Source organism: Hirundo rustica, chromosome 5 (genome assembly GCF_015227805.2).
Source record: "Hirundo rustica isolate bHirRus1 chromosome 5, bHirRus1.pri.v3, whole genome shotgun sequence".
NCBI classification, from domain to species: domain Eukaryota; kingdom Metazoa; phylum Chordata; class Aves; order Passeriformes; family Hirundinidae; genus Hirundo; species Hirundo rustica.
The window spans coordinates 45,126,503-45,143,504 of record NC_053454.1 but is presented as its reverse complement, the minus strand read 5'-3'; the positions used below and the strand labels follow the sequence as shown (position 1 = coordinate 45,143,504).

At 36.3% G+C, this 17,002-nt stretch overlaps 1 long non-coding RNA gene across 3 annotated transcripts in view; it reads left to right on the top strand.

Annotated features, from left to right (window-relative positions):
• Positions 1-325: 325 nt before the first annotated feature.
• LOC120753203 (uncharacterized) overlaps positions 326-17,002 on the top strand; it is a 43,748-nt gene continuing 27,071 nt past the window's right edge. The window contains exons 1-3 of one of the 3 annotated variants that reach the window (XR_005701012.2): positions 326-383; positions 12,513-12,577; positions 16,454-16,512. This is a non-coding gene — a long non-coding RNA (uncharacterized LOC120753203). Of the gene's footprint in view, positions 384-12,512; positions 12,578-15,962; positions 16,096-16,453; positions 16,513-17,002 lie in introns of those variants that run through there. The other 2 variants (XR_005701013.2, XR_005701014.2) reach the window with 2 other exon arrangements.

The window sequence follows — 17,002 nt, the reverse complement described above, 5'->3', positions numbered from 1 at the left end:
GTCCTCTGTTCCAGCAATATGAAAGCCGTGATATCAGAGCCATTTTTATTCAAAGCTTGAGAAAAAGAGGCTTAATCTAGGTGAATTATTTGTGTTACCACAGTATTCCAGAAAATGTGACTGTGGGAGATGTTTTCAGCCTGAAACTCTTTCTGTTCATTGTGGTGGTTCTGCAATCACATTCATCCCTCTAAAGGTACAATTGGTTGGAGACTATTAATTCTGGCCTTATTAAATACACCTGACATGGAATTAGCTGGAGGTGTGAAAAAGGCAACAAAATCCCATTTGAAACTTCCTCAGCCCTTTCTTAAGTGATCAAAGACAAAGTATCACACCTGGAATGTAAGAAGACCATTTTGCTTCCTGTAGGTTGTCTTCAGGTAGGAAAAAGAAACCTTTGGATACTTAGTAGCGCAGTATCATGTGATTTTTATATTGTCCGGGTTCTGCCCTCATGTTTAGGTATGGGCTGTTAAAGCTATTTTATAAGCTTGAAGTATAGTACAGGCAAATATGTGTACTTTGTAAAAATAATGACAGATGCTCTTTGTCCTGAAAATTGGCAAATATTCCTTAAAATGTATAAATTCCAGCTTCTGAGATGTTGTGAACTATTTCTGTTATTTTTGAGTGGTGATAAAGTCTCCTTGTAGGTAAAAGAAAATACTTTCGTTAGCAAATAGTAATCTGGATAGATGAAAAATAGAGGTCTGAATGAACTGGAAATCAATTATAAACCCTTTATACTTAATAGTATATTAAGTATACTTAATTTATACTTAATAGTGGCTCCTTTCTTTCAAAGCTTTAAGTAGAGAATGGATTGGAGAACTTGTTTTCATTTTAATCCACTTAACTTCCATCTCTCTGTGCTTATTTTTTGGTTCAAGATAATTTCTTTGCACGAATCTGTAAAACTACTGCTCTGCTATATTTCATAAGCCTGACATTTAAGAGATTAATCTGCAACTTACTTTCTTTCTTCTAATGTTAAGTTTTTCAAAAATAGCTTTTTAGTCTAAAAATAGTATTTTTGAAACATATCCATTAAGGATGTGTTTGATGTTAGCTGAATGATTGCTAATAGTGACCAAGCTCTTGTTCAAGAATGTAGGTGTTGAGCAAGATTTCTATCAAAGTTGTTACTTCTGATCACTGTAGCACATTGTGTTATTGAGCACTTGAAAACAAGGAGGTGTGTTCCCTGCCTTTACTCATCTCCTTAGGTTTCACTAGAAAAAAGGCTCTCTTATACTGCCAGAAGGAAGGAAAGAGCAAAACAGGAGAGAAGGAAAGGTTTCTATTGACAAAAACACCATAGTATGTCAGTGGTTTCGTGCAAAACAGGTCCTGTAGGTAGCCTGAGCTAGGAAGTGAAGAGCATGAGATGCTTAGATCTGGGAGCAGGAATAGGAGAGGTTATATGTCCTGATTCAGAGATGGAACAAGAGATGCTGAGACTGGAGTAAGGAATCGGTAGAGGACCAAATGTTCAGAAAGGCCAGAGTTTGGGTAAAAGCAGCAGAAAGGCTCATTACTTAATTCAATATTCACACCCAAAACCTGTATGTAACCTGAATTTTCAGTTGTCATTTCTTTGCTCCAAGAAAATATTTTATTGTATAAAGAAGTAGCTCCTCATCTCCTTTTTATGACTGGTTTACAGTAAATGGTCTACTACTGTAAAACCAATAAAATTTACCACTGTTATAAGTTGCATTATCTGTTCAAGTAGGAAAGATCTGTGTGGTGGTTTTAAAAGTTACATAATATAGTAATGAAACATAGGAGTCAGTGTGGTACATGAAAGAATCTGAATTTTCAGTATATGTTTTGTAGCATATATGGCTGAACGCAAACTTCATTTAAAGAACACATCAAGACTGCAAAGTCAAACATCGGAAAGCTATGAAATGCAGAACTCAGCATGAATGTTTATTTCCTCTCCCACTTTAATTATAATTACATAGCCCCTCCTCAGGTCTCCTTCCCTCCTTAGCTGGTAGGAAGATTGGGTCTAATTATAATTCCTAACTGCCTTTGTGAAAAGAAAATGTGCACTGAATCACACATTTATTGCGGAAAAGGTAGTCAAGAGCCCCCTCCCTTAATACTTATCAACTTTACTAATAATGAGCTGACAGAAAATATGCATGGAGGAAAAACCAGTTTTTCTGATTCTGCAAACCACGTTCCTCCTCATTCAGGACAGCCAGTGCAGGTTTTAGGTGACTGGTACGTGCCAGTACTGTCTTAAGTAGTTCATCCTTTGGCACTTGGGTTGGGTGGAAGACACAGACTGCAATGATTTGAGAAAGCCATGTCAGTGAACACAAGTTGATATCTAAAGAGTATGTGTCTGGATATTTTTCCTGATTTAAACCAGTATGATTATGCAGAGACCTAGCCCATGTTCAAAGCTTTCATATTCTGAGGCTGACACAGAAACTTTACCTTCCTGACCCGCCGTCATCCAGATGAATGATGTCCCTTATTTACCTCGCCCTCTGCAAGAAAGGATTCCTAAAGGCACACCTGCCAGGCTCCAGGACTTCAGAATGTCATGTACACAGGCTTCCTCATAGTTAAAATTTACCATGAAATATCACAGTGTAAATTTGAAATAACCTTTAAAACATTTAAAATAGCTTTCTTCTGCTTACCAGCCCCATTCTGGTCCCATCAAAGCATGGCAAAATCTCAACAACTTCTGTGTCATCAAGAGTAAGGTCTGCATGTGGCTTTAAAAACTGTATTAGTACTATCTTGCACTTACATGGCATAAAGATTCTCCAGCTCCCACAGAGCTTTTCTGAAAAAACCCTGTTTTTAAATACGAGTGTGAACAGGACAATATGACACATAACATGCAGAGCTGAATAGAACAGACCTTTATGTGGTCATGCCAGTATAATGGTGCTCACAGCTCGCAATTTGCAGTAGATACTGCAACTCCAATAAAGAAACCGTGCTTTTCTCTTCAGAGAGCACAACACCAGCACAGAACAGGAGGCTGCCACACAGTCCACATGCAAGATGCGGGGACGCTGCCGCTGAATAAAGCCAGGAGCCACAGGTGCCTCTGTAATCCTGCTGTGAGCAGAGCTATTGTCAGCCAGAATTGTGTATCTACACCTCCCATCAGCTCCTTAGGAACCACAGCACATTTGAATGGTCAGGGTTTTGTGGCGCAATATATTCGGAGAAGATGAAAATTCCTAATGCTCTGTAAAACTTGGAGGAATATATATGTGGTGACTTTCATTGAGAGAGGTTTAGTATCTCAGCTAAAAAAAAGTGGTGAAAAGTAATGGAAAAATCTCATAGAGAAGGTATCTCCAAAATTTAATAGTTTTTCAGTATAAATAGAATTTCGGGGGGATTGCAGAAAGGAAGCGTAGATTTCTTTACATTTCTAGTATATTAACACTCCATGTTTTTTCTATATCTTCATCACATGAAGAGATGAAATACAGTTATGCTAACCCAGACACGGTGTAAGTGTGTCTATACACATAAAAAAAAAAAAAGGTGTGTGTGTGTGTGTATATATATATATGTCACTTTTATAAGTATAATTTGCTTACACTAGGTGAATTAATGATTACTTGATGACTAATACTGCAGCCAGCCCATCAGTGTCTCATCAGAATATTTTAAAGTCCAAGTATTAAGTTAAAGTTTGATACAGTGCGAAGTCATAAATAAGAGACAAAATAGAAAGTAACTGATCAAAATATTCATTTAGTGACTTTGGTTATTTACATCACCCATGAAAACACATTCAGGACTAAAATTTCTGTGGTCAGATTAGAACTCCTCCTCTGCCCTCATTTTGTTTTGTTCTGTAGCAGATTTTCCAAATCCAGAGTATGGAAAGAGAAATGGATGATTGTCTATACTGGTGACTTGGACCAGTCGAGGTACAGACACAGGATTGTCTGTGGGATGAACCTGAGAGATAAAACCTGTTTCAGGTACTGCTGCAGGCTATTTTTCAGGGAGTTGTAATGACTTTGAAATGGCAGGGACTTTGGATAGAGTTTTCAAAAAAAAAGGATTATTTATTGATCTTTAGGAGCGTAATAAGCCTAAAAGATGGTTGAGTAACAAAAGCTGGTGTATGCGTTGTTTTAAATTGTAGCAGAATGGCTAATCTTAAATATATTTGAGCGACCAGTAGTGAGACTTAGACTTATTTTTGTCTGCTGCACATTCTTTTCAAGACTGACTTCTTGTTTGGAGCTTTGTATAAATCCATCTCTTTCGAACATGCTTTATCTATCTCAAGGTCTTTGCCAAAAGGTTTTTTAAGATCCCGATGAGGAATTTTAGAGTCAGGATCTTAGAGTCAGACTGTTTTACACAATTGATCCAGACATGATATAAAAATGTCATTGTAAATCTTCTTTTTGACAACTTTGATAGCAGAAACTTTAAATAGTCACTGCTAGTTTTCTGCATAATCTAACCTTCAGATTAAAATTTGAAGTTCAACATTTGGATTCACAGAGCTAGCTGAACAGAGACATTCATCACACTAGTTTGAATTTAAACCATTTATAGAAAAAAAACCCCAACAATTACTCACTCTGAATTCTAATCATGTTCCTCACTGGGCTGAGACATAGCCCTGAAACAAATTCTTCATAGGACACACGAGGAGAAGACATGCTTATGCTATTGCTTTGGTGGATCTTTCTGAGTTAGTTGTCTGCATGACACCAGACTCTCTAAGTAACGGCATTGCAGCCTGGCTTTGCATCCTGCTTCCTTTCCTTAGGAGGCTGGGAACAATATTTCACTGTAGCAGCATATTTGAGCCTGAGAAGGAGGCAGATTCATCAGCTTTAAAGTAAGAATTACCTTGGACAAATTAAGTCTCATGTCTTAATGAGTTTTAGTATCAAAATCTTATTAATGACTGAATAGTGAGACATGTACTTTACAGATTCACAGATTGCCTTGAAATCACCAAGGTGAGGCAAATAATTTTTATATGTCTGTTTTTTTTTTTTTTTTTTTTTTTTTTGAGAATCCCTACAGTGCAAAAGCTGTAACTAACAACAGAGTAGCAAAGCATCAGTTAAAATTTTCCTAAGAAAAAGCCTGACAGAAACTTACCCAAAACCCAAAATATTGCTGTTGGCTCACACTTGTCCCAGCGGGGTCTGGGTAAAGTAACAGAGCAGTTTAATTATTCTGAAATTGATTTATACACAGATTTATGCAGCTGGGAATTTTGCAGAGCTCTGCACCATGACAAGCAGTTGAATTCTGAGTAATTACTTCTCTATAACTAGCTTTCTGAAAGAATTGGGTTAATTTCTCCTCAATCTTAAATGAGTATTTATACAAGTAAACTAATATTTGTGATAAAATTCCCATTTTTCAAATGGAATTCCAGAAAATAGATGGTCCCAAAAATTCAGATGGCAAAAAAAAAAAAAAAAACTAAAAAAAAAAAAGGAAAAAAAAAAAACAACAAAAAAAGAAAAAAAAAAAAAGAAGAAAAAAAGAAAAAAAAAAGGTTTGAAAAATCTGTGAATTTCGTGGAGAAACTCATTGCACTTTCTGTCATTTAATTAATTTTAGGTATACTGGGTACACATTGTAATTTCCGATATGAAGTTTGCCTGGTTTATACCGATGTGTGCCTTGGTAATAAACAAATATATACATATATGGATGAAGACAGAGCTTGGTCAAAATTATTACATTGCTTGTATATTTTGGTCTGTTTTAAAACCTAGATTCAGAACAGAGTTCAACACAGGTTTCCTGAGAGACCAAACAAAATGTGTATGGTTGACACTCTTCTAACTGACAGATAACCATGTAAGAATCAATGAAACATACTTTTACAGGGAATTTTCAGACAGATTCACACCTGCTGATGCAGCCCAAATATCCTGAACATCCCTAATATTTATTTCTAGTCCTTGTTTGTTCTGTTGACTTGTGCAGTCTGAGCAGGAGGTTTAGGAGAACAAAGCTCTTTCCCAGCTCTCACAGGTGAGACATGTTCCACCCATGTGTGTAGCTCTGTCTCTAGGTACATCACAGCCTGTGAAAGTCGGCAGTGGCACCACAGCACAAAAAGGATGTTAAACCATTAGAGAGCATCCAAAGGAGGGCAGTGAAGATGGTGAAAGGCCTTGAGGAGAAGCTGAATGGGGAGTGGCTGAGGTCACTTGGTCTGTTCAGCCTGGAGAAGATGAGACTGAGGGGACCCCTCATTGCAGTCTCATTGCAGTCTGTAGCTTCCTTGTGAGGGGAAGAGGAGAGGCAGGCACAGATGTCTCCTCTCTGGTGACTAGTGACCCCAGGGAATGGCCTGAAGTTGCATCAGGGGAGGTTTAGTTTGGATATTAGAAAAAGCTTCTTCACCCAGAGGTGTTTGGGCACTGGAACAGGCTCCCAGGGAAATGACCACAGCCCCAAGCCTGGCAGAGTTCAAGGAATATTTGGAAAGTGCTTTCAGTCACATGGTGTGACTCCTGGGCTGTCCTGTGCAGGGCCAAGAGTTGGACTTGATGTGGGTCCCTTCCAACTCAGCATATTCTGTGACCAGAACCAAATCAAATTGGAAGAGTGGATGTCCTTTATTTTTTTACTGTATTACTGTAGTGATCTATATCTTCATCCCTGAAGTTAAAACAGAAATATGTTTTCACCATATTAAGTATAAACTAGGACAGAATATTCTTGTTACCTGTGACATGAGCCTACCTTTTATATTTAACATATCCAGCAATTAATTGACATCGAAATCCATAAAAATTAGTTTGTAATGGAAAAGCAGGTTTGATTCCAGGAGTAGGTTAATTCTGTGTATGCACGTATTGACCAATAGTCAGTAGAGCTCTTTCTCTGCATGCCTACACAGCTAAAACACCCAACATTTAAGTGTATTAAGTTCAACACACTAGAGTTTAAGCAGCACTTTGCCTAAAAATACACAGGTGGAAGACAGACCAACAAAGGTAAAATGAATTGAAGCACTTCAACTGAGGAGTTATGGACAAGAAAATAAAAGTTGCTCTTCAGTATGGCTGTAAAGTAAAGCAACGTGGAAAGCCAAGATTATCCATAAGGGCACCTGGAGTGGATTGTGTGTAGCTCCTTTGCACATTTAACTTAGTTGATGAATAACAAAAGACCAACTACAAACTATTACAGTGTATTTAATGGATTGTATACTGCTGAGTTTTGCACACTAAAAGGTTAGATATAATGTCAGAGCAATGGAGAATTACAACTTGACCAGGCATATTTTAGAATACAAAAGAAAAAAAGATGAGTTATTACAAATCCTTTCAATAATACAGCACTGTTTAAGTCAATTTCAGGGACATTTTAATTATTTTAATTAAAAAGAATACTTGGCTATCTTGACAAATGAATAAACTTACAGTTTGACCTGTATAATCATAACTAATTGTTTTGACAACCCATAATGCCACCACAGGAACACAGCGTTTTTATGCTCATCACATTTAATAGATGAAGATGTATGTGGTCATTCATTCGGAATGGTATTATTCCACCATTTTGATTGTAATTTTTCCCAAATAGCTTCCAAATTTGACAGATACAGACTTTGAATGTGCAGATCTGTGGTAGTGAGTTTTGTATATGTGAAAATCACAGAGGGTGAGTTTGGTTTAAATACTGACCACGTTACCTGTGTGTCAGGAGACATTAACAGAGTATTTAACAGAAGCACAGTTTGGTAAGCAGAGTAGAATCTGTCTTGTCTCTTTCCTCCCCTTTGGAACTTAGAGAACAGTCTGTTCTTACAAAACTTGAAATATCTAAATCTTGGCACACAGTTTCAGAAAAAGTAATCATTCACTGTGTGTTTGACAGAAGTAGCCCTCCTGTTATCTCTTGTGTGAAATCCCTTGTATCCACTCAGATATGAACACGTTGGTTTAGTCTGCATTTATCCTGCTAGACAGGAAAAAGGTGACAACAGTTTTCAGTAGTGCTTTACACACTCCTCTCTTCCTCTTTTTTTTTTTTTTCCTTGTCTGCTCCCGTAGGTATCCATTACCCATCCATAGTCTCTGCATCTCTATCCTGCCTTCTGTACTCATTTTGGTTCTTGCTCCTCTCTCATTCATACTCACAGCCCATATCCCTGACCACTCCCCTTATTCCTTCCTGTTTCTTTTTTACCCCAATTTTCCCGTGCCTTCCTGCTATCGCCAACCTATGCTGCCCACTCTATTTCCAACTGCTCTTTTCTGTTACCTCTCAGTTTTCTCATTTCCTTTTTCTACCTAGACTTTTTACGTTCTTCCTTGCTCTGATTTTTCATTCTCTTTTTTTTTGTGTTGTGTCCTTATTGCTTGTCTAACTTCTTAATCAAATTTCTGCCTGTTAGCCTCCTTTTACCTTCTTTATCAACCCTTTTTGTTTTTATTCCGTGTTGCCCTACCATTCTCTATCAATAACCACGCTGCTTGTTTTCCTCTTTTCCCTGTTATCTTCATTCTTTAGTAGCAAACATCATTGAAATATAGGGCAGATTTTATCAACACAGTTGTGTTGCAGACCTGGTCCCCTTTGTTAAATAGTAATTTCCATTTCAGTGAAGGTAGCCTTTTACTACTAATTCCTTTGAAGTGTGAAATCTATTGTTCTGCTAAAATACTGCAGTAATGCATTGTGGGGGGGGGAACCTATCTGTAATGAAATTTTAACTCTCTAAATCAACATCACAATGTCAGACAGGTATGTAAATAATGAGTTATTTATACTACCTGTCACTCTACCTTATCTAGCAAATAATTCACTAGTTCTTATACACAGTTGTGTCTGGTATGTATTCTGATGTGTGATAACTGTAAAACATTATCAGTGTCAGGAACTGTGCATAGTCACACTGTTTTTCACTTAAATGGAGCTGAAAGTGCTGAGAACAAAGCCTCACAACTGATGCAAATCTTGTGATTAACACGAATTTTGAAGGATGTTGCGCATGACAGAGTCTGCCCAGTCTTGTTTCTGTAACCATCTGAAAATGAGAAGGAAAAAATCTTTAGTGTTTTGGAATTGATTAGGCCTGTATCCAACTGGTTGCAGGTGTTCTTTGTATGCATTAAAACTGAGCATTCAGAGAATGATAAGTATATTGCAGCAGTTTTCTAAATATTTGTTGTAACTACATTTTCTTTCCTTCTATTTAAAAAAACCCACCTTAATCTTGACATTCTGACTCACTTTATATGTTTGCAGAGACTAAAAGTTCCTTCATTCTTGGAATATATGCTCAAACAGTTTTATCATCTACCCCTGGTTTTCTTCTTTCCCATGTCCATTCGATTACAAAAGTTGTCTACACTAGGAAGCACTAGGAAACCTCTGTTAAACAGGCCATGGAAAATGATAATATCGACTTTTAAACTGTGACTACATATGCAGGAAGAGATCTTTATGCCTGCCTGTGCAAAGAATACAGGCTCTCCTGGCTGATTTTGTCTTTGCACATGAGATGAGGTAATCAGGAGAGCAGTTTGTGCTGTGGAAAGACTTGTCTGGGTGAGTTCCACATCCACTTGCTGGCACGAGCTGCAAAGCCTGCTCTGCATTTCCTCTGCTCCACACTAGCTGGATGCAGTTACTTTTCTCCAACATGCACCCCTAAGAAAAAGACTGATCAGGATGTGAAGAGGTAGTGCAACAACTTAAGGGCTGCAGATTTCTGCTAAAATGTAAGCTGAATGTTGAGTGGAATGGCAGAATGGAATTCCCATAAGTTGTTGTCTGGTGAAGGTCATCTCTGCTTGCACAGCCCATTTTCGCCGTCCTTGAGAAACGTTGAGAAACATCCAAATGCCATGCAGTTGACATAGAATCTTAGGAATGTCATATATCTCAAGGGATATATGGCATACATGCAGGATCTTGAGAAGGCCACATATCCCAGGGGACCAGGATGGAACTGATCCAAAATGCTCTGAATCCCGTGAGGTTTCTAGATGCATTCTGACACTGATTTATAGAGGTAAGAACTTTACAAAGAGTAATTATACAGTATTTTAAGCATCCTGATCGGATTCCTTCAGTCACCCCACCTACTGTGCTAAAAGTATAATCAAGCCAAAGAATCCAACATAGAAAAAGATAATAGAGAGACAAGATATTGAAATGATAATTCTCCTGAACAGCAACAGAAATTATTTGCTTCAGTAAGACAATTTCATCCACACCTTATTTTTACATACACTTCTAAGCTTGTTTGTGGCTTTCACTTAAAAAAGTTGAAATATTTACTGTGCAAAAATTATTCAACAAAGCATTGTTTTTCTCTTACACTTAAACATAACATTTCTATTATAATGGCAAAATGGTGCAGGAACTTGTGCCAACCCTCTGCAGGTGTGTATTAAAATTAAGTTTTCTGATAGGTGAAATATTTTTGAGATTTTGAAAACTTGTTGATTTGCCTTCATGTTCTTTCTCAAGAGAGATAAGACTGTCATTTTAGATGAATGAAATTAGTGGCATGGCAGGTTCCCCCTATTTCAGCTACCTACGGAAGGATCAGGTGGAGTAGAGATAAAAGATTTACGGACTGTACTAAAACATATTTAGTTTTTAGTTTGAGGACAGCTTGTGAACAAGCAAGAGAAGTACAACTACATTTAAATGGAACTGTACAAAAAAAATTTTTTTGGATATTTTTTTTTTGCCTCCAAGGTTCTAGCCTTCCTTCTCTTGAGTAGGTGTGTAGTCCTTTTCGTGTAGGTGTGCAATCCTGGATGGCCCAAGACAGTGAGCAATTTGCGGAATGCACAGGGTTGTCCATCTTTCCCTTTAAGTATCTTGTGTCTTTTTTTGCCTCCAGTCCAACAAAGCTCCATGAGAATATATCTATAGACAACTACTGTAAGTTTGTGTGTCATTGTTTTAATTTTTACAAGATGGGCTTTTTCAAAAAAATATGTGAGTCAGATCTTTCTCACACCATTTTTACACTCATGCAGCAAAATTAAACTGTCATAAAGTGTTTCTCTGCTTTCTCTGCTCTGAAATGGAGAACTACATCTATTTCTACTTTCATCTGTTGCAAAGATGCAAAACGCCCTAAGGTTCAACACAGAGATTTAAAACCAGAAGGAGTTTCTTGTGAGCTCAGAAATGGTTCTTATGTGTGTGAATATATGTATGCATGTGTGTAGGAGCATCCTGTGAGAAATGAACCTGAAGAAAAAAAACCTAGCATGGGATTTTCTGGGTTAGCATCTGCTTTGCACAAAAGGGTAGCCTTATGCACCATCTCTTGTTTTACCCAGATGCCTGTACGAATTCCCATGCTTCCTGTGGAACAAGGTTGTGATGTCGGTCAGCTCCTTGTCAGTAAAAACTCATCACTTCACATTTTCACCCTCTTTTGAAATACTGCCCTGGTGTTTTTGAAGTGCTTTCTGCTATGCACTAGATAACACACAGCATTAAAGGCAATCATTTTGAACTCAATGACTTCTTCCTACCATTCTGTTCTGCTTGAGATAGGAGACAGAACTGTTTTCATATTTTTCTGATTTATTGTCAGCTGAAGTTGGAGTTATTATTGGCACCTCAGTAAATGTACAAATGTCACTGCTATATTCTCCTTGAACATACAAAGTACCAAAACCTAGATATCCTGGGAGCACTACTTTTGTTTGTTCATATTTAGAGGGATGAAGAATTAGATTGGCTTAAGTAACACTTATTAGGAAATATGTGTGTGAAAAGTCATCTACTGTTTTCTTTGTCTATGCAGGATGAACTCTGTTTTCCACGATGAATCACTGTGTTGCTTTGCAGTTTTTTTCCCCATATCTCACAAGATCCCACGCAAGCTTTAAAAAACTCACCAAGAGGAAAAAAAAAAGCCAATTTAAATAACATACCCAGGGCTTATTTTCTTCCTCCATTTGCTATGAAATCCCAGCCAAAAACATTGTGTGTGAGCAGTTTTCTATAAACCTTATGCTAACTAGCTGTTAAACAAGAGGACAAAATTCCTAATGATGAGAAGATGCAAACACCCTAAAGAAACTACTTTTTTTCTGAGGGATCTGATGAAGTTCAAGGAAACTTTCTAAAGTTCCAAAGTACTTTGAGGCAGGATATCTTCTTCAAGTATCCGTGCTGCTGCTAGGCAGCAGTCATAAATTGCAGAAGGCATAGATTTTCAGTTCTCACACCATTTTTATGTCTGGCAGAATAACTCTATCTGTTATATCTTGTTGCTACCCAAGAAGATTTACTGAGGTGAAAAGCATTGTATCCTTACTGAAAGAATACAGAATACACTTACTATATATATATCTTACCTAAAGCAGTTTATATTTTTGCAGGAGGCTTATACAGTGTATTATGTCCTGGCATGAGTGATAAATTTTTTGAAAGTTCTCAGGAATAATGAACTGGAAAATGTATTTTCCCCACAAGGCTGTAAAATTTTTAGCATGTGGTTTCAGGATTTTATAAATAATACCCATTTTTAGCAGGTATAAAGCAGTTTTGGAGACTGACTGCTAATGGCAAGCTAATCCATGCAACAAAAGAAGAGGTAAAAAAATCCTACATACCTTTTTCCTAAACTTTCAGTATTGTGATATTTTATAGAGGGTCTGGAAACAGTCAGGACCACAATGCCTTACAATATTACCAGGGAGATGTGCTTTAGATAATCATAATTTTGATGACAGTAATCTGCAACAACAAGATAAGTTTCTAGGAAAGGATTGGTTAATGCCCTTGTGCATTACAATATGAGGTGAATAAAATTATTTCACAGCTGCTCTTGCTCCTGCTCTTTTCCTGTCCTGATAAAGGTGACTGAAACAATACATTTTGGAAGATAAAAATTACTAGGACTAATTTGGATTAAAATGTACTGTATATAGTTTATGTTGGCATTAAGATGAAGTGGTTAATACAGTTAAATAAGAACTGTGATTTTTTTTGATTAAACTGTTTTACTTGAAAAAGTGAGGGGAAATATTTGCCCACATTTTGCAACTTCTCCTACTGCCTTTTCAAAGCAAATACACTTCTCTTGTTTAGGACCAAATCTTGTGTAGCAGCTGTTTATCATAAACTAAAAAAAGAAAAAAAATTAGAGAAAAGTTATTGACCAAGATAATTGAGATTTCTTAGTTTTATTACAGTTGTCTTAATTACTAGTGTAGATCTGTCACCATCTCAATATAGTGGTGGTCTTGGCAGTGTTTTTTATAGTTGTACTTGATCTCCAAGGTTTTTTCTAACCTGAATGATCCTATGGATGTGCAGAACTTATTTTAAAAAATATTTTGTTTGCTTTTCCTCTGCACACACCCCCCCAAAATCATTCATTTGTAGGGCAGCACTTTAATTTTTATGCCTTCTTCAGTGCCTGCTTGCTCTCATTGCTGAAATACATATGTTGCTGTATGAAGCACAATTTTATAGGAAATACTTAAAAAAACTAAATGCCAAAATGGCCTTGAAGGGATGACAGTTTTTCAACTAGACAAATGTGCTTTCTGCATTTTTCCATCTACCTCTCTTATGGAAAATGAGAATGTTAAACAGCAATAAGTAAAAGGCCATATGGAATAGCTGCCTTGAGAATTATTCCTGAGAATAATTTTGCCCTGATGAGGTATTTCTTCAATACATCAACAAAATGCATTTTCTCTGAGGTAGTTGCTTTTCACCAAATGCTGCATTCCCAGGATATAATCCCCGCTTGGTCGAAGCTGATTTGGAAAGTAGGATGTTAGTAGGTAGGCTACAGAATTCTCCAGAATTACTTTTTACAAGTATGGTTGATATGAAGGCAACTTTTTGAATTTCAGACACAGTCCAAGAAAAAGCATATAAAAATTTATATGATTAAACCATTTTTTCACATTTACTAAACTGCACTTTACATTCATTACTCTAACATAAGTTATAGCGAGATGAAGTCAAAGATAGATCTTTACAAGCAAGTTATTGCTTGAAGAATGATTTGAAATATTCCCTGTGAAAAAATTCCTAGCTGTCCTTTAAAATATATTATAATCAAAACATAAATTGTTTTTAATACTTTTAGTAAAACTGAGGCTGCATTTCAAATGTCATATTTTACTGTGTCCCAAAAGAGGTTCTGCCTGACTGAAGTAATTAATACAGGTTTGCTCAAAGCAACCTGATGCACTCCTGATGTTTTAATTTAATAAGGTCTAAATTTCAAAGCACAAACTAGGAGCAATGGTGGCTAAACTTACAATCAATTACTTACAATTAATCTCTTTTTGAACTCTCATGCTTTCCCTCTTCTATATTCACACTTTTCCCCTTACTGTTCTATTGCATTTTCCACCCAATTAATGCAAATCCTATCCCAGGCATGACCCCTGTTCCCTATTCCAGCAATTCCACCCTCCTGTGTGCAGCTAGAAATACCCACAGGATATCACAAGTACTTAAGAACATCTAGGATGGTTATGAACTTTCTTGGTTTAGAGGATTAGTTTATCAAACAAAGATGTTTGATTAGGCTGTCATAATATAGAAATGAAAAAATGGTATAATATTTAATCCTTTTTTTCTATTTACTTTTATATCTAAATTAATGTTACTGCACACAGTATATCTGAGACTTGCCTACTACTAAGGTCACATTACAAGATGTGCAGCTGTCTGGATCACATTTTCTTTTTCCAGCTATAATTTCTATGCTTGTTGTTCATTAATTCTAGACCTAGTTCCAATTTGATAGATTTATTATTAGCCATAACAGGCAATTGAAAATTATATTAGATTCATTTATTGTCTTGAAATGGAGAATCTATGCCAGGAGACTTAAAAGCCTCTTCAGTTTGATTTTATTGTATTATAATTTTGTTTTCAGTATTAAACTATTTGCCCTTGCACCTTTGACATCCCATTGGACACCATAATCCTTATGAAAAACTGATGCAAAATTTTCATTTCAATCCAAACCATAAACCTCAATTAACTTCAGGTTCTAGGCTTTCTATATGGAAAAAATGCCCCAGATCTTTTTTTCTGATTATTTTCTTTATTAAATTGATCAGTTTCTTTTAGCTTCTCTTACACAGTTCAGTTGAGCTTGTTTTATAGTTACTTTCACTTTTCATGTTTAGCCTTCATGGCACACCCCTTTAAATTTTTTTTAGTATTATTTCTCCATAACAATATATTTCACTGTCTGCTGAGATTTTCAGTCTTCATTGAAACACTTTTTGGTTTTTAAAATGTATACTTTGCAAATGTAGATGTTTAATTGATGATTTTTTTTCACTCTTTACTAATGTTGATGACCACAGGCATCTTTTTAATATAATGCAAAAATTTCTCTTTGACTACCTACTTTCTGGAAATAATGTATTTGCTCTCTCTTCCTACGTGGCTTAATGGCAAAACAGGATGTCAATATAAGAGTCAAGGAACAATACATATGTTTATATATTTTCAGGGGTAGTCGGAATGTAAAACAAATAACCGAAGAATGTGTATTTTCCAGATGCATAGGAGATTGCAGAAAAATTAAAATAATAAAAAAATCACTTTTTCTTCTTTACGCTCGTAACTTTGCTTTTTTCCCCCGTGACTAATATATTGATCATACATGACACCATCATGGGAGAGACAATTCAAACGTTTTAGATCTATAAAGTTTGTTCTGTTCTACAAGTACTCTGAAAAGTATTAACACTGTGTACTATTATTACTCTGCATGTAGACACTAGGAATCTTTTATCTCCCCTAGATCTAAATATCTTACAAATAATGTAATGAAATTAGTTAATCACTTGCCACTGAAATAAAGATAATGGAGGCACACCTGGGAATTTTTAGTTAGAATGTCTGGGCTTGGATCAAGAGTCTGCTTTTGAAACACATCTCTTGCTCATTCTCCCCTGTTAAGCCTTGGCTCACATCTCAGAAATCTTGGACCACATGCAGTGAACCTCTTTGGGATAAAATTAAACTGGAAGTTGTGAGAGACAAAGCAGCTCTGGTGTGCAGAGCACAGACCTCAGCTCTTCAGCTCCACTGTTCTCTTCCTACTGGCCTGTATTACCAACTAAGGTAGGCAGAGCTGCTCATCCTCTGGAAACCAGAAGTACAAGGCTTACTCTACACAATTCATGAAGGAGACATTTTATAGGAGACTGAAATACTCAGTGTTAGCCTCATGACCATATTTCTCTTCTTCCAGAATGCTAAGCTGTTTTCTAAGGAGTATTATAGGGCATTCAGAATCATTACTTTAATTCTGGTCTTGTTTGAAAAAAAAAAAAACCCAGAACTTTCCTTATTCAGTTGAACAAAAATATTGACAAGTAAAGTACTTAGCTGATATCTGTAGTATTTTCAATATTATATTTAATGGGAACAGTATTTTATTTTATGTTATTAAAGTAAAAATGCTTTTCAAACTCTTCAGGTCAGAGAAAGCGTGGGAGTGAGTAGAAGAAGGAAAGTGCAGGAAGAGAAACAAAATCTGTAAGTGGTATGTTATGCTTAAAACAATCCCCGCATTCTAAAATCTCCGTAGCAACATATTACTTTAAAAATGGAATCTAAGAAACTTTTTAATAATCAAATGAAATTAGTTAGTGAAACTAGATTGCATGGTTGGCTAGTCATAAATGAATGCAGACCAGAACCATCCGCTCTGAAAGGTATTTGAAGTCCGAATATGAATGTTTGTAGTTCTGTATTAACTGAAGTGTGATACAAGTTAAAAAAAAAAAAAACAGTAAAAATATGATCAGGAACAGAAAGATTTATTTTTTAATATAAGATCTTTTCTAGATTACCAGCTTTATTTTTTTTCCAAATGAAGGATTGGCAATTTCACTGGTTTCACAGGAATAGTTTGCTTTTAATGTTCCTGTTGAATCAGCATTGCTCTGTCACCATGGTTGCAAAGAGCAGACCCAGTACACCACCTGAAACTTACCATAAATGTGTAGTATTGAAAATTTATTTT